Source organism: Cherax quadricarinatus, unplaced genomic scaffold (assembly GCF_038502225.1).
Source record: "Cherax quadricarinatus isolate ZL_2023a unplaced genomic scaffold, ASM3850222v1 Contig1396, whole genome shotgun sequence".
Taxonomy (NCBI): domain Eukaryota; kingdom Metazoa; phylum Arthropoda; class Malacostraca; order Decapoda; family Parastacidae; genus Cherax; species Cherax quadricarinatus.
In genome coordinates, this window is record NW_027196422.1 from 47,044 (window position 1) to 60,294 (window position 13,251).

The 13,251-nt window shown below is 41.2% G+C and overlaps 1 long non-coding RNA gene across 1 annotated transcript in view; it reads right to left on the reverse strand.

The window, feature by feature from the left end:
• Window positions 1-2,951: 2,951 nt before the first annotated feature.
• Window positions 2,952-13,251, reverse strand: part of LOC138851649 (uncharacterized) — a 32,844-nt gene continuing 22,544 nt past the window's right edge. Inside the window, exon 2 of the long non-coding RNA XR_011391327.1 lies at window positions 2,952-3,281. This is a non-coding gene — a long non-coding RNA (uncharacterized lncRNA). The remainder of the gene's footprint in view (window positions 3,282-13,251) is intronic.

The following is a 13,251-nucleotide window of genomic DNA, read 5'->3' on the forward strand; positions in this document are numbered from 1 at the left end:
TTAATGTTTGATCACTGCTGTGATCATTAAGTGTGCGAATGATGTGGATGTATTTATAGATGGGTTTTAATGGGGGGGGCTCCCCCCAACAGTTTTGTGTGTATGTGTCAGAAATTTTATCATTTGGTATAATGTGTGTCAGTGAATGGTATGTATGTATTTTGCGTGTTTGTTACACATTCCTATTTTGTATTGGGTTTTCAAAAATTTTCTTCTGCACTTGTGATATGATTCTCAGTAATCTTGTTCAGATCCTGTATTGTGGTGTTATACAACCTTGTAATTTATAATGTTTTAAATAAAATATAAAAAAAAGTTCAAGTCTTGATTGTCTAACTACTGTAATTATCGCTTGTTGCTAGTTTCCCTGCCAGCTTCTCTGTGTTGCTGGGCAGCAACAGTCCATGGAGCAATCATGTGATCAGAGGGGAGGTGATCACACCTCACCTGGGTGAGACTGTCTTGCTTTGACTTGCCCTCTCTTGTCTGTTGGACGTTCTCCGAACAAGACGTGCCTAGCTCTCCCTTGCTGGCCTTTGTTGGGAGATCGTCTCTGTCACTTTCTTGTTGTTGGTTCTGAGTAACAATGTTCATAGAACATTGCCTAGACTTAGTGATTTTCGACGTTGAACTGAGGTTGTGTGTCGCTTAGACACTCTGAGAAACTCAGGTCCTGAGCTGTAGCTTCTGACCTAATTTGTACTGGTATCTGTGTACTGTCACAGTCGGGGATTTTCTTATGCTGAACTTAGATTCAGTAGTATGGGAGTTTTGTGACTTTTGTGGAGGATCTGCAGATGGTCCCTACTTAGTGTTGTTATATTATCTCCTTGTTCCTGATTCTGTGCTCCTGTTGCTTGTTATATTTTTGTTCGGCTTATTAGTCATTGTATTGTTCAAGCAAACTGTTCTGATTGCCAGGTTGGTCAAGAAGTTAGTTTATGTGAGGACTTTAAGTCAGTTACTGGTTAAGTCTAGTTGAGTTTTGAGACATAGCGAACTACTTAGAGCACTTACACACACACACACACACAAACTTGTACATATTTGTATTATGTTATTAAATGCTAACAGTGTACCAGACGGTACTTAAAAGCCAGTAAGATGTGATATGTGCCTTCAGCACAATACTACTGTACATGAGAGAAGTGATTATTATTATTTTGTTTATATTAATTTAATTTAGTTTGTTAATATACTCCTAATTAGTTTAATATGTTTATTATGCACCCCATACCCATCCTGTGGGCGGTAGTCAAAAGATTACAGAGGTACATAATGGGTCCAGGGACTGGGCCTCAAAGTTTTGATAGCTGAGCAAGTTACAGAGGTAATGAATTCACAATTTACAAAGGTAATGAACTCACAATTTACAAAGGTAATGAACTCCAGGTAGGTCTAGTCACAATCATTACAAGTTACAAAGGTATTTACAGATTACAGAGGTACACAATGGGTCCAGGGACCGGGCTCCAAAGTTTTGATGGCTGAACTAGGTACAAGGTAATGAACTCACAAGTTACAAAGGTAATGAACTCACAAGTTACAAAGGTAATGAATACTGTAAGAATGGTTACTTACGTTTATACATGGCTGCAATCATGAACAAATTTTAGAGTAATGAGCAATTCACACTTCCACACCCGGTCACAACTGTAGTGAGTTATTGGTGCAAATGTTGATTGCTGAGTCTCTCTCTCTCTCTCACACACACACACACACACACACACACATACAAATTCATACACACACACACACATAAACACACACACACACACACACACACACACACACTCATACACACACGCACACACACTCATACACACACACACACACACACACATACTCCTAGACATCTTTATTATTAATAAGCTTATTAAATGTTAATTTCTTTAGTTAGTAGCCTACCAGTTGTAATCCTGAAGCACTATTGAATCTTACTAAATTCTAATGGATAATTGGACCAGGATACTGACTACTTGTTACAAAAACCCAGTAACAGGCTGGATGCTAGAAGGGTAGACCTTTCTAGTATTCACTGGAGATCTCTATGCTTATTAGAAATCGCGTTTTTTGTAGCAGTGTCAAAGGGCCTAAAATCTGGAACACCCTACCTGAAAACTCTAGAACTGCAGACACATTCATTACTTTCAAAACTACCGTTAGAAAACATCTTATCTCCCTGATACACCCCAACAACTAACTACATGTAAACCACATGGTGGTTGACACTTACACTCACTCACCCACTGACTATAAACATAGAAATACGAATTTTAATCTTAAAATAATGAATCCTAACTAGTCATAAGTTTGCCTATGATACTCCAATATAGACACTATGTATTGTGCCAAAACAAAAGCATTCACATTGCTAAACTCACAAACTATAATATAGTCACTTAGCCTTAATACCATAATCTGTAATAATTTAAAGTTAAGAATTAATCTGCCGAAATGCCTAGCCATGCTAGGTGTCCTAGTGTCCCCCTCTGTAATTAGTATTTTAAAACATGTAAACCACACAATATCCAAAATCTGTAAACCCAGCATTGTAATCCTTATAGAGAATAAACTTAATTGATTGATTGATGTTGACCTGAAGAGTCAGGTGAGTCATGTTGACCTGAAGAGTCAGGTGAGTCGCGTTGACCTGAAGAATCAGGTGAGTCATGTTGACCTGAAGAGTCAGGTGAGTCATGCTGACACTAATACTGCTGCAGTGTTTTTCCTTATTGTTGCCCATTGCTATGTGGGAGAACTTTTGTTCACGCTGAAGTTGTTCAATATGATGACTAGAGATGATTCCAGAATCCTGCTTCAAATTGGTTTGCACTTACCTGTTTGTGGTTGCAGGGGTCGTGTCACAGCTCCTGTGTTATATAACACCAGGTGAGAAGACACTTGCTCTGGTGATATAAGGTATTTCTGTCAATCAAAACCACACGAGATATTTGTTACTTTTATTCCATCAATAAAAACAAGAGCTAGAATGCTTCACAATATTTATCAGAGAATACAAGTAATATAATGAAAACGGCAGAAACACGTTCTTATATATTATTAAACATTTTCAAGATAAAAACTGAGGATTTATAGAGAGTAAAGTTGTCCAGTTTATTAGTGTTCTTTATATGGAGGTAGAATGTTGGCACAGATCAACGGAACTGTTACGAGAATATATCTTCAGTGGACCACCACTGTCTTCCCACTGTGATCCAATAAAACATTCCATTGATCAAGCACACTATTCTGGTGCTTGACGTTGACAAGTCACACACCTGCAGAAATAAATTGTTCGTTATTTATAATATTTACCGAAATTTATTAAAATGGTTAAAATGAAGAATAAATAAAGTACAAGTAGAGAAAATATATATTACAACTATTTCGTATTTAACAATTAATATTTTATTGCTGCAAATATGTTATTATTAACATAAATATGTTATTATTAACATAAATATGTTATTATTAACATAAATATGTTATTATTAATATAAATATGTTATTATTAATATAAATATGTAATTATTAATATAAATATGTTATTATTAATATAAATATGTAATTATTAATATAAATATGTTATTATTAATATAAATATGTAATTATTAATATAAATATATAAATTAGTAGTAGTAGGTTGGTAGACAGCAACCACCCAGGGAAGTACTACCATCCTGCCAGATGACTGTGAAACAGAAACCTGTAACTGTTTTGCATGATTGTAGGATTGCTGGTTTCTTTTTCTGTCTCATAAACACACTAGATAACAGGGATATCTTGCTACTCCTACTTACACTTTGGTCACACTTCACAGACACGCGCATGCATATATATATATACATACATCTAGGTTTTTCTCCTTTTTCTAAATAGCTCTTGTTCTTCCTTATTTCTTCTATTGTCCATGGGGAAGTGGAAAAGAATCTTTCCTCCGTAAGCCATGCGTGTCGTATGAGGCGACTAAAATGCCGGGAGCAATGGGCTAGTAACCCCTTCTCCTGTAGACATTTACTAAAAAAGACAAGAAGAAAAACTTTATAAAACTGGGATGCTTAAATGTGCGTGGATGTAGTGCGGATGACAAGAAACAGATGACTGCTGATGTTATGAATGAAAAGAAGTTGGATGTCCTGGCCCTAAGCGAAACAAAGCTGAAGGGGGTAGGGGAGTTTCAGTGGGGGGAAATAAATGGGATTAAATCTGGAGTATCTGAAAGAGTTAGAGCAAAGGAAGTAGGGTATGATCAGTTATGGAAGGAGAAAAGAGTAATGTTCAAGAAATGATCAGTTTATGGAGAAGGAGACCAAAAGAGACCCACAATATGAATGTGTAAATTCATGTTTCTAGAATTATGTGGATTAAAGTAAAGGTTGGATGCGAAAAGTGGGTCATAATAAGCGTGTATGCACCTGGAGAAGAGAGGAATGTAGAGGAGAGAGAGAGATTTTGGGAGATGTTAAGTGAATGTATAGGAGCCTTTGAACCAAGTGAGAGAGTAATTGTGGTAGGGGACCTGAATGCTAAAGTAGGAGAAACTTTTAGAGAGGGTGTGGTAGGTAAGTTTGGGGTGCCAGGTGTAAATGATAATGGGAGCCCTTTGATTGAACTTTGTATAGAAAGGGGTTTAGTTATAGGTAATACATATTTTAAGAAAAAGAGGATAAATAAGTATACAAGATATGATGTAGGGCGAAATGACAGTAGTTTGTTGGATTATGTATTGGTAGATAAAAGACTGTTGAGTAGACTTCAGGATGTACATGTTTATAGAGGGGCCACAGATATATCAGATCACTTTCTAGTTGTAGCTACACTGAGAGTAAAAGGTAGATGGGATACAAGGAGAATAGAAGCATCAGGGAAGAGAGAGGTGAAGGTTTATAAACTAAAAGAGGAGGCAGTTAGGGTAAGATATAAACAGCTATTGGAGGATAGATGGGCTAATGAGAGCATAGGCAATGGGGTCGAAGAGGTATGGGGTAGGTTTAAAAATGTAGTGTTAGAGTGTTCAGCAGAAGTTTGTGGTTACAGGAAAGTGGGTGCGGGAGGGAAGAGGAGCGATTGGTGGAATGATGATGTAAAGAGAGTAGTAAGGGAGAAAAAGTTAGCATATGAGAAGTTTTTACAAAGTAGAAGTGATGCAAGGAGGGAAGAGTATATGGAGAAAAAGAGAGAGGTTAAGAGAGTGGTGAAGCAATGTAAAAAGAGAGCAAATGAGAGAGTGGGTGAAATGTTATCAACAAATTTTGTTGAAAATAAGAAAAAGTTTTGGAGTGAGATTAACAAGTTAAGAAAGCCTAGAGAACAAATGGATTTGTCAGTTAAAAATAGGAGAGGAGAGTTATTAAATGGAGAGTTAGAGGTATTGGGAAGATGGAGGGAATATTTTGAGGAATTGTTAAATGTTGATGAAGATAGGGAAGCTGTGATTTCGTGTATAGGACAAGGAGGAATAACATCTTGTAGGAGTGAGGAAGAGCCAGTTGTGAGTGTGGGGGAAGTTCGTGAGGCAGTAGGTAAAATGAAAGGGGGTAAGGCAGCCGGGATTGATGGGATAAAGCTAGAAATGTTAAAAGCAGGTGGGGATATAGTTTTGGAGTGGTTGGTGCAATTATTTAATAAATGTATGGAAGAGGGTAAGGTACCTAGGGATTGGCAGAGAGCATGCATAGTTCCTTTGTATAAAGGCAAAGGGGATAAAAGAGAGTGCAAAAATTATAGGGGGATAAGTCTGCTGAGTATACCTGGTAAAGTGTATGGTAGAGTTATTATTGAAAGAATTAAGAGTAAGACGGAGAATAGGATAGCAGATGAACAAGGAGGCTTTAGGAAAGGTAGGGGGTGTGTGGACCAGGTGTTTACAGTGAAACATATAAGTGAACAGTATTTAGATAAGGCTAAAGAGGTCTTTGTGGCATTTATGGATTTGGAAAAGGCGTATGACAGGGTGGATAGGGGGGCAATGTGGCAGATGTTGCAAGTGTATGGTGTAGGAGGTAGGTTACTGAAAGCAGTGAAGAGTTTTTACGAGGATAGTGAGACTCAAGTTAGAGTATGTAGGAAAGAGGGAAATTATTTCCCAGTAAAAGTAGGCCTTAGACAAGGATGTGTGATGTCACCGTGGTTGTTTAATATATTTATAGATGGGGTTGTAAGAGAAGTAAATGCGAGGGTCTTGGCAAGAGGCGTGGAGTTAAAAGATAAAGAATCACACGCAAAGTGGGAGTTGTCACAGCTGCTCTTTGCTGATGACACTGTGCTCTTGGGAGATTCTGAAGAGAAGTTGCAGAGATTGGTGGATGAATTTGGTAGGGTGTGCAAAAGAAGAAAATTAAAGGTGAATACAGGAAAGAGTAAGGTTATGAGGATAACAAAAAGATTAGGTGATGAAAGATTGAATATCAGATAGGAGGGAGAGAGTATGGAGGAGGTGAATGAATTCAGATATTTGGGAGTGGACGTGTCAGCGGATGGGTCTATGAAAGATGAGGTGAATCATAGAATTGATGAGGGGAAAAGAGTGAGTGGTGCACTTAGGAGTCTGTGGAGACAAAGAACTTTGTCCTTAGAGGCAAAGAGGGGAATGTATGAGAGTATAGTTTTACCAACGCTCTTATATGGGTGTGAAGCATGGGTGATGAATGTTGCAGCGAGGAGAAGGCTGGAGGCAGTGGAGATGTCATGTCTGAGGGCAATGTGTGGTGTGTATATAATGCAGAGAATTCGTAGTTTGGAAGTTAGGAGGAGGTGCTGGATTACCAAAACTGTTGTCCAGAGGGCTGAGGAAGGGTTGTTGAGGTGGTTCGGACATGTAGAGAGAATGGAGCGAAACAGAATGACTTCAAGAGTGTATCAGTCTGTAGTGGAAGGAAGGCGGGGTAGGGGTCGGCCTAGGAAAGGTTGGAGGGAGGGGGTAAAGGAGGTTTTGTGTGCGAGGGGCTTGGACTTCCAGCAGGCATGCGTGAGCGTGTTTGATAGGAGTGAATGGAGACAAATGGTTTTTAATACTTGACGTGCTGTTGGAGTGTGAGCAAAGTAACATTTATGAAGGGGTTCAGGGAAACCGGCAGGCCGGACTTGAGTCCTGGAGATGGGAAGTACAGTGCCTGCACTCTGAAGGAGGGGTGTTAATGTTGCAGTTTAAAAACTGTAGTGTAAAGCACCCTTCTGGCAAGACAGTGATGGAGTGAATGATGGTGAAAGTTTTTCTTTTTCGGGCCACCCTGCCTTGGTGGGAATCGGCCAGTGTGATAATAAAAATAATAATAATATAAATATGTTATTATTAATATAAATATGTTATTATTAATATAAATATGTTATTATTAATATAAATATGTAATTATTAATATAAATATGTAATTATTAATATAAATATGTAATTATTAATATAAATATGTAATTATTAATATAAATATGTAATTATTAATACAAATATGTTATTAATATAAATATGTAATTATTTACATAAATATGTTATTATTAATATAAGTGAGAAGTTTATCATGTATTTTGTGTATAAAATATAAAGTAAAATAACAGTCATTGCCTTGGCAGGACTCAGTCAGAGTACATGTACTCTACTTCCACCTCTAGGACTCCGTCAGAGTACATGTACTCTACTTCCACCTCCAGGACTCCGTCAGAGTACATGTACTCTACTTCCACCTCCAGGACTCCGTCAGAGTACAGGTACTCTACTTCCACCTCCAGGACTCAGTCAGAGTACATGTACTCTACTTCCACCTCCAGGACTCCGTCAGAGTACATGTACTCTACTTCCACCTCCAGGACTCAGTCAGAGTACATGTACTCTACTTCCACCTCCAGGACTCCGTCAGAGTACAGGTACTCTACTTCCACCTCCAGGACTCCGTCAGAGTACATGTACTCTACTTCCACCTCTAGGACTCCGTCAGAGTACATGTACTCTACTTCCACCTCCAGGACTCCGTCAGAGTACATGTACTCTACTTCCACCTCCAGGACTCCGTCAGAGTACATGTACTCTACTTCCACCTCCAGGACTCAGTCAGAGTACATGTACTCTACTTCCACCTCCAGGACTCCGTCAGAGTACAGGTACTCTACTTCCACCTCCAGGACTCCGTCAGAGTACATGTACTCTACTTCCACCTCTAGGACTCCGTCAGAGTACATGTACTCTACTTCCACCTCCAGGACTCAGTCAGAGTACAGGTACTCTACTTCCACCTCTAGGACTCCGTCAGAGTACATGTACTCTACTTCCACCTCCAGGACTCAGTCAGAGTACAGGTACTCTACTTCCACCTCCAGGACTCAGTCAGAGTACAGGTACTCTACTTCCACCTCCAGGACTCAGTCAGAGTACAGGTACTCTACTTCCACCTCCAGGACTCAGTCAGAGTACAGGTACTCTACTTCCACCTCCAGGACTCAGTCAGAGTACAGGTACTCTACTTCCACCTCCAGGACTCCGTCAGAGTACATGTACTCTACTTCCACCTCCAGGACTCCGTCAGAGTACAGGTACTCTACTTCCACCTCCAGGACTCAGTCAGAGTACAGGTACTCTACTTCCACCTCCAGGACTCCGTCAGAGTACAGGTACTCTACTTCCACCTCCAGGACTCAGTCAGAGTACAAGTACTCTACTTCCACCTCCAGGACTCAGTCAGAGTACAGGTACTCTACTTCCATCTCCAGGACTCCGTCAGAGTACAGGTACTCTACTTCCACCTCCAGGGCTCCGTCAGAGTACAGGTACTCTACTTCCACCTCCAGGACTCCGTCAGAGCACAGGTACTCTACTTCCACCTCCAGGACTCAGTCCGAGTACAGGTACTCTACTTCCACCTCCAGGACTCCGTCAGAGTACAGGTACTCTACTTCCACCTCCAGGGCTCCGTCAGAGTACAGGTACTCTACTTCCACCTCCAGAACTCCGTCAGAGTACAGGTACTCTACTTCCACCTCCAGGGCTCCGTCAGAGTACAGGTACTCTACTTCCACCTCCAGGACTCAGTCAGAGTACAGGTACTCTATTTCCACCTCCAGGACTCAGTCAGAGTACATGTACTCTACTTCCACCTCCAGGACTCAGTCAGAGAACAGGTACTCTACTTCCACCTCCAGGACACCGTCAGAGTACATGTACTCTACTTCCACCTCCAGGACTCCGTCAGAGTACAGGTACTCTACTTCCACCTCCAGGACTCCGTCAGAGTACAGGTACTCTACTTCCACCTCCAGGACTCAGTCAGGGTACAGGTACTCTACTTCCACCTCCAGGACTCAGTCAGAGTACAGGTACTCTACTTCCACTTCCAGGACTCCGTCAGAGTACAGGTACTCTACTTCCATCTCCAGGACTCCGTCAGAGTACAGGTACTCTACTTCCACCTCCAGGACTCCGTCAGAGTACAGGTACTCTACTTCCACCTCCAGGGCTCAGTCAGAGTACAGGTACTCTACTTCCACCTCCAGGACTCAGTCAGAGTACAGGTACTCTACTTCCATCTCCAGGACTCCGTCAGAGTACAGGTACTCTACTTCCACCTCCAGGGCTCCGTCAGAGTACAGGTACTCTACTTCCACCTCCAGGACTCCGTCAGAGTACAGGTACTCTACTTCCACCTCCAGGACTCAGTCCGAGTACAGGTACTCTACTTCCACCTCCAGGACTCCGTCAGAGTACAGGTACTCTACTTCCACCTCCAGGACTCCGTCAGAGTACAGGTACTCTACTTCCACCTCCAGGGCTCCGTCAGAGTACAGGTACTCTACTTCCACCTCCAGGACTCAGAGTACAGGTACTCTATTTCCACCTCCAGGACTAAGAGTACATGTACTCTACTTCCACCTCCAGGACTCAGTCAGAGAACAGGTACTCTACTTCCACCTCCAGGACACCGTCAGAGTACATGTACTCTACTTCCACCTCCAGGACACCGTCAGAGTACAAGTACTCTACTTCCACCTCCAGGACTCCGTCAGAGTACAGGTACTCTACTTCCACCTCCAGGACTCCGTCAGAGTACAGGTACTCTACTTCCACCTCCAGGACTCCGTCAGCGTACAGGTACTCTACTTCCACCTCCAGGACTCCGTCAGAGTACAGGTACTCTACTTCCACCTCCAGGACTCCGTCAGAGTACAGGTACTCTACTTCCATCTCCAGGACTCCGTCAGAGTACAGGTACTCTACTTCCATCTCCAGGACTCCGTCAGAGTACAGGTACTCTACTTCCACCTCCAGGACTCCGTCAGAGTACAGGTACTCTACTTCCATCTCCAGGACTCCGTCAGAGTACAGGTACTCTACTTCCACCTCCAGGACACCGTCAGAGTACAGGTACTCTACTTCCACCTCCAGGACTCAGTCAGAGTACAGGTACTCTACTTCCACCTCCAGGACTCCGTCAGAGTACAGGTACTCTACTTACATCTCCCATTTAACAGTAACTAATGGTAACTTCCACATGACAGTACTTGACAATGATAGCAACTTCCATCTGACAGTAATTAACACTGATAGTAACTTCCATCAGACAGTACTTGACACTGATAGTAACTTCCATCTGACAGTACTTGACAATGATAGCAACTTCCATCTGACAGTAATTAACACTGATAGTAACTTCCACCTGACAGTACTTGACAATGATAGCAACTTCCATCTGACAGTACTTGACACTGAGGGTAACTTCCATCTGACAGTACTTGACAATGATAGCAGCTTCCATCTGACAGTACTTGACACTGAGGGTAACTTCCATCTGACAGTACTTGACACTGATAGTAACTTCCATCTGACAGTACTTGACACTGATAGTAACTTCCATCTGACAGCACTTGACACTGATAGTAACTTCCACCTGACAGTACATGACACTGATAGTAACTTCCATCTGACAGTACTTGACACTGATAGTAACTTCCATCTGACAGTACTTGACACTGATAGTAACTTCCATCTGACAGTACTTGACACTGATAGTAACTTCCATCTGACAGTACTTGACACTGATAGCAACTTTCACCTGACAGTACTTGACACTGATAGTTTCTTCCATCTGACAGTACTTGATACTGATAGTAACTTCTATCTGACAGTACTTGACACTGATGGTAACTTCCACCTGACAGTACGTGAAACTGATAGTAACTTCCATCTGACAGTACTTAACACTGATAGTAACTTCCATCTGACAGTATTTAACACTGAGGGTAACTTCCACCTGACAGTACTTAACACTGATAGTAACTTCCATCTGACAGTACTTGACACTGAGGGTAACTTTCATCAGACAGTACTTAACACTGAGGGTAACTTCCATCTGACAGTACTTGACACTGATAGTAACTTCCATCTGACAGTACTTAACACTGAGGGTAACTTCCACCTGACAGTACTTAACACTGATAGTAACTTCCATCTGACAGTGCTTAACACTGAGGGTAACTTCTATCTGACAGTACTTAACGGTGATAGTAACTTCGATCTGACAGTACCTGACACTGATAGTAACTTCCACGTGACAGTACTTTACACTGATAGTAACTACCACCTGACAGAACTTGACACTGATAGTAACTTCCATCTGATAGTACTTAACACTGATAGTAACTTCCACCTGACAGTACTTAAAAGGGAGGGTAACTTCCATCTGACAGTACTTGACACTGATAGCTTCCATCTGACAGTACTTAACACTGAGGGTAACTTCCATCTGACAGTACTTGACACTGATAGTAACTTCCATCAGACAGTACTTGACACTGATAGTAACTTCCATCTGACAGTACTTGACAATGATAGCAACTTCCATCTGACAGTAATTAACACTGATAGTAACTTCCACCTGACAGTACTTGACACTGATAGTATCTTCCATCTGACAGTACTTAACACTGAGGATAACTTCCATCTGACAGTACTTGACACTGATAGTAACTTACATCTGACAGTAATTGACACTGATAGTAACTTCCATCTGACAGTACTTGACACTGATAGTAACTTCCACCTGACAGTACTTGACACTGATAGTAACTTCCATCTGACAGTACTTGACACTGATAGTAACTTCCATCTGACAGTACTTGACACTGATAGTAACTTCCATCTGACAGTACTTAACACTGAGGGTAACTTCCATCTGACAGTACTTGACACTGATAGTAACTTCCATCTGACAGTACTTAACACTGAGGGTAACTTCCATCTGACAGTACTTGACACTGATAGTAACTTCCACCTGACAGTACTTGACACTGATAGTAACTTCCATCTGACAGTACTTGACACTGATAGTAACTTCCACCTGACAGTACTTGACACTGATAGTAACTTCCACCTGACAGTACTTGACACTGATAGTAACTTCCACCTGACAGTACTTGACTCTGATAGTAACTACCACCTGACAGAACTTGACACTGATAGTAACTTCCATCTGATAGTACTTAACACTGATAGTAACTTCCACCTGACAGTACTTAAAACGGAGGGTAACTTCCATCTGACAGTACTTGACACTGATAGTAACTTACATCTGACAGTACTTAACACTGATAGTAACTTCCAACTGACAGTACTTGACACTGATAGTAACTTCCATCTGACAGTACTTAACACTGAGGGTAACTTCCATCTGACAGTACTTGAAACTGATAGTAACTTACATCTGACAGTAATTGACACTGATAGTAACTTCCATCTGACAGTACTTTACACTGATAGTAACTACCACCTGACAGTACTTGACACTGATAGTAACTTCCATCTGACAGTACTTAACACTGAGTGTAACTTCCATCTGACAGTACTTGACACTGATAGTAATTTCCATCTGACAGTACTTGACACTGATAGTAACTTCCATCTGACAGTACTTAACACTGAGGGTAACTTCCACCTGACAGTAATTTACACTGATAGTAACTTCCACCTGACAGTACTTGACACTGATAGTAACTTCCATCTGACAGCACTTGACACTGAGGGTAACTTCCATCTGACAGTACTTGACACTGATAGTAACTTACATCTGACAGTACTTGACACTGATAGTAACTTCCATCTGACAGTACTTAACACTGAGGGTAACTTCCATCTGACAGCACTTGACACTGATAGTAACTTCCACCTGACAGCACTTGACACTGATAGTAACTTCCACCTGACAGCACTTGACACTGATAGTAACTTCCATCTGACAGTACTTGACACTGAGGGTAACTTCCACCTGACAGTAA